Source organism: Dipodomys spectabilis, unplaced genomic scaffold (genome assembly GCF_019054845.1).
Source record: "Dipodomys spectabilis isolate Male_0828 unplaced genomic scaffold, ASM1905484v1 ptg000558l, whole genome shotgun sequence".
In the NCBI taxonomy this organism is placed as follows: domain Eukaryota; kingdom Metazoa; phylum Chordata; class Mammalia; order Rodentia; family Heteromyidae; genus Dipodomys; species Dipodomys spectabilis.
The window spans coordinates 1,449,122-1,454,586 of NW_024871235.1; positions in this window are offsets into that span (position 1 = coordinate 1,449,122).

The window sequence follows — 5,465 nt, forward strand, 5'->3', positions numbered from 1 at the left end:
TGGGTTGAAGAAAAACTGTGAAGAAAATGAAGGAGGGGTAACAAGTTTGAAAAGTTATTCATTCACTACTTTAAAATTACTGTAACCCCACTGTACATCACTTTGAAAATAAAATAAAATTTTAAATATAAGCTGCATGAAATAAAAATTTCACTGTATTGGTATAGTAAATATTCTTTATGTAGAAACTTTTTAAAAAGCAATACTGTTTGGCGTCTAATTTGAATTGATTACCCCTTTTTTAATCAGAAGACCATCAACTTGAATGCTATCCAAATAGACAATATTTTCACAATATACTTTCCAATATTTTGAAAAAAGAATAAATATATTACTTTCTCATGCTAAAGGCGAAAACAGTTTAATTCCATGGAAACCTATAACTTTTAACAGCAAATACGTTGTTAAGAAGACAGAATATATGTGTTCTTCAACATTCCAATGACTAGTAACTACTCATTTTCAACTTCGGAAGATTCCATACCTGAGAGATTCAAAACAGTACAGGCTTTCATGTTATGTAATTCTGCAATAGATGTATTTTCCAATGGGGTGTTACTGATTGAGAGTCAAAAGAAAAATAACCACAATCTGGTAGAGGATAAAACTAGGTAGCATTGGTAATAATTAATTCTTCAAGAGTAAGCACTTGTTTATAACAATAAGCTATTATTTTTATGACCATCAATACAAATATATATGATATACAGTCATCCTAGTCCAACAGTTGCCAACTTTTAGGGTGTACCTCAAACTTCCCTTAATTCACATCATGAATAGCTTATCTCTATTGTTAAAAATTACAACTCTGCTAATGTGATGCAATATATGTTCTGGAAAGAACAGCACAATATACTGGGTTGCATCATTTCCCCCCCACACTGGTATTCTTGAGATCAGAACACTTACAAATATTATTTATATTTATACTTTTTTAACTATCATATAATTTCTGGATGCTAAGATCGGAAGATTACAGTTGAAAGCCCACCCAGGCAGAAAGATTCCCTAGATTCTTATTTATTTTATTTTATTTGTGAACACACTGTACAGAGGGGTTACAATTACATGGGCAGGTTAATGCATACATTTCTTATCATGCATTGCAGCCTCCTCCTTAGTTTACCCTTCATATCCCTTCCTACCCTCCTCCCACCCCCCCCCACCCAATCTTCCCCGCCTTCCCCCCACCCCCACACCAACATTGTAAAGCTCGTTTTCGACATGACAACTTGTACTTCTCATTGTTGCAACAGGTCCACCTGTATCCTTAAACGACTTGTTTTTCCCCATCTCTTCTACAAGTTATACTGACATCAAATATAGTGAAAGCAGGGGTTATACTGTGGGGGAGGGACATACAAAGCTACAAAGAGATAATCTTATAAATGCTTTAGAAACAAATGCATGAAAGGAAAAAAAAATAAAATACATATCTAAGGGTTCATTTTCCTAACATCACATTATCTGACCTTTTCCGCTTGACTCATACATATACTAGATATTGCAAATAAGGGAAATCATGGGACCTATGTTTCTTTGGGCCTGGCTTACTTCACTTAATATAATTTTTTCCAAGCCTTTCCATTTCCTAACAAATGGGGCAATGTCATTCTTTCTGATGGAGTCATAGAATTCCATTGTGTATATATACCACATTTTCTTAATCCATTCACCTAGTGAGGGGCATCAGAGCTGTTTCCATATCTTAGCTATGGTAAATAATGCTGCAATAAACATAGTTGTGCTGGTAGCTTTAGTGTAGTCTTGTTTGTAAACATTTGGGCAAATGCCCAAAATTGGGATTGCTGGGTTATCGGGGAGCTCTATGTGAAGTCTTTTGAGGAACCTCCATACTGCTTTCCAAAGTGGTTGAACAACTTTACATTCCCACCAAAAATGAAGTAAGGTTCCCTTCTGTCCACATACCCTCCAGCATCTATTGTTATTAGAGTTTTTGATTTTTGCCATTCTAACTGGAGTGAAGTGGTATCTCAATGTTTTTTTGATTTGCATTCCTTTTATGGCTAGGGATGTTGAGAATTTCTTCATGTGTCTATTGGCCATCCTTCTTTCTTCTTCAGAGAAGTTTCTCTTTAAGTGTTTAGCCCACTTATTTATTGGGCAGTTGTTTCTTTGAGGATTTGTTGTTGGGGGATTTAATTTTTTGAGTTCCAATTATATTTTAGATATGAGACCCTTGTCTGTTGTATGTCTAGTGAAGATCTCCCATTCCGTGGGCTTTCTATTGATCTTGCTAGCTATGTCCTTTGCCATACAGATGCTCTGCAACTTCATGCAATCCCATTTGTCCAACCTTTCTTTGATTTGTTGTGTTTCAGGGTTTCTATTAAGAAAATTTTGGCCTGAGCCAAGGAGACATAGGGTTTCTCCTATTTCATCCTGTAATGTTTTCAGAGTGTCTGCTTTGACTTCGAGGTCTTTGATCCATTTGGAGTTGATTATGGTGCAGGGTGATATATAAGGATCTAGCTTTAGTTTTCTACAAGTAGTTAACCAATTTTGCCAGCACCATTTACTAAAGAGGCTGTCTTTCTTCCATTCTATTGTTTTAGCTCCCTTATCGAAGATTAGGTGGCTATAGGTCTGTAGGTTCATTTCTGGGTTTTCAATTCTATTCCATTGGTCCTGAGGTCTGTTCTTATGCCAGTTCCAAGCTGTTTTGATTACTATGGCTTTATAGTATAGTTTGAAATTTGGTATTGATATTCCTCCAGCAGTGTTCTTTCTGTTGAGGAGCGTTTTTGCCATTCGGGGTCTTTTATTCTTCCACATGAATTTTTGAATTTCCTCTTCTATTTCCTTGAAGAATGAGGTTGGAATTTTGATAGGTATCCCGTTGAATTTGTAGATAGCCTTGGGAAGTATTGCCATTTTCACGATGTTAATCTTTCCAATCCAGGAGCATGGGAGTTTTTGCCCCTTTCTAAGTTCTGTTTTAAATTCCTTTTTCAAGATTTTAAAGTTTTCATCATAGAGGTCCTTCACTTCTTTGGTTAAGTTAATTCCTAGTTATTTTATTTTGGGGGGAGGGTATTGCAAATGGAGTTGCTTTCCTAATTTCAGCCACACTTTTCTCATTGTTGGCATACAGAAAAGCCATTGATTTTGGGGGGGTTAATTTTATACCCTGCTACTTTGCCAAAGTTTTTAATCAGCTTGAGTAATTTGGGAGTGGAGTCTATTTCCCTAGATTCTTATCTCCAATAAACTTATCAGGAAAAGCTAGACGCAAGTGGCAGTGAGAATGAAGTGGTAGGGCACAAGCCTTGAGCATAAACAGGCTCAGAGACAGTGTCCAGGCCCCGAGTTCAAGCCCTAGGCCAAACCATTAAAACAAAAACAAAAATAAAAACAAATCCCATACCTAACATTTTTCTCAGTGTGTACAGTAGCAAATAATTAAGGAAATTGCTTCCTGTGTTACATACAGGTAGAAGAGAGAAGATGTCACACGATTATTCTCTTCATAACATGTTATACCAAGGATTCCAAAAATTGCTCTTATTCTAAATTTATAAATTAAAATCAGCAGTTTGTTGGCAACTCTGTGTACAACATTCACATTTTCATTTTATACATGAACTGTTGGAATTATCTGTTAACTAAGTTCTAATTATAACTCTCTTGAAAGAATATTCTACGCAAATAGAAAGCAAAATAATTTGTGAATTTGTCAATTAAACCCTCTAATTAAAAAGAATTTTATAGAATCCTATAGAGTATAAAATTACAAAGAAAACCAAAATATTTATTTTAAATTTAAATTCTAATTTAGCAAGATCTTTAAAATCCTACATTAGTCAAACTTTGTTATTTTTCCAGGCTTAAGCTTTTGTATATCCTTCATCATTTCTTTGGGATACAACAGAATGATGATAACTAACTTTTTCAAATTTTGGATGGGAATCATGAATCATTTTGCATCTAGGAATGTTCTGTAATGAAGAGAGAATTTAAAATTCAAATGAGGAGTAAGTATGGGTTGTATTTCTTCAGGAAATTTGACTTCTCAAAACTTAATGAAAAAATTAGCCCAAACGTCCAACTATGTATTCCTTTCTTGTTTGTTTTGTTTTATTAAGACAAAATTATACTACCTGGTCCAGGGAAGGTATCACTATGTAATTCCATTCTCTAATCTCCTGTCTTAATTTCATTGCTAGAATTCTAGGCTTGTATCAAATTGCCCTGTCATAGTTTCTTGGTTTATTTAATCTAGATACAGACTACCAATTCTGAACTTCTCCAGTGATATTATACACCAGAGTGACTGCTTAGACTGTTTATCTACTATTTTTGAAGATGTTCTAGCATTTGACACAGGATATGAACCTTTTCAGATGCACCTGCGGGTCATTCCTCCATTGATCCGATCCTTTAAATAATGATTTTTGACTCTCTTACTATCTCTGATCCCTACCAATGTAATATTCTCAAACTTATTTGAAGGAAGTTCACTTGAGGACTTTCTAATATTAAAAATTATCACTTGATTCTAGTCTTATTCAGGATATGTATTCTGTTGTTTTCTAACTTTTCTACACATTCTTGGAGTTGTTTCATTTGTGTATTTGTTTGTGCACATATAAGTGCCTCTGTGTGTATGTGTATGTTTGTATGTATGTATGCAAAAGCCTCAAGCTCTTATTCAGCAATCTTGCTCATCACTGATATTCCATCACCTGAGCCAATCTTCCAATCCAGCTTTTAACTGCTTAATTTTATATACTGTTGCAAAGAGTGTCTGCCCAGGTTGGATTCAAACTGAACTTCCCAGACTCCTTTACATTCTTATGTTTAATTTCTTTAGGAGTATCAACTTTTAAACTACAAACATTTTTGTGAGGGTAATGTCTAAGCTGTAGCCCAGATTTTTAACTCAAGAATTCTTTTTTTGTTGTTTTGGTGTGGAGTCCGCTTATGGGCCCTGAACTCTGGGCCTGGGCTCTGTCCCTCAGCTCTTCGTCTCAAGGCTAGCACTCTACCATTTGAGTCACAGCAAAAATTTTGGCTTTGTTCTTTTTTGCTTAAGTGGTGCTGAGGAATCGAACCCAGGGCCTCATGCATACAAGAAAAGCGCTCTACCACTGAGCAACCTTCCCAGCCCCTAACTCAAGAATTCTTGTAAAGATAGATGAACACACACATCACATATACTGAGTGTTCACTGTTAGGAATGTGATCGTAATCTGGGTCATGGTGAGATATGAGGAATGAGGTTCAAAGCCAGCCCTGGTAAGAAAGTCCAGGAGACACTTTTCTCCAATTAACTAAAAGAAAACTGGAAATGGCACTGTGGATCAAGTGGTAGAGCATTAACCTTGAGCTGAATAACAGAGAGACAGCTCGCAGGCCCAGAGTTCAAGTGCCAAGACCACCGCCAACAAATGTGTGTGTGTGTGTGTGTGTGTAAAGATAAAAAAGAAAAGTGATCTTAGCCA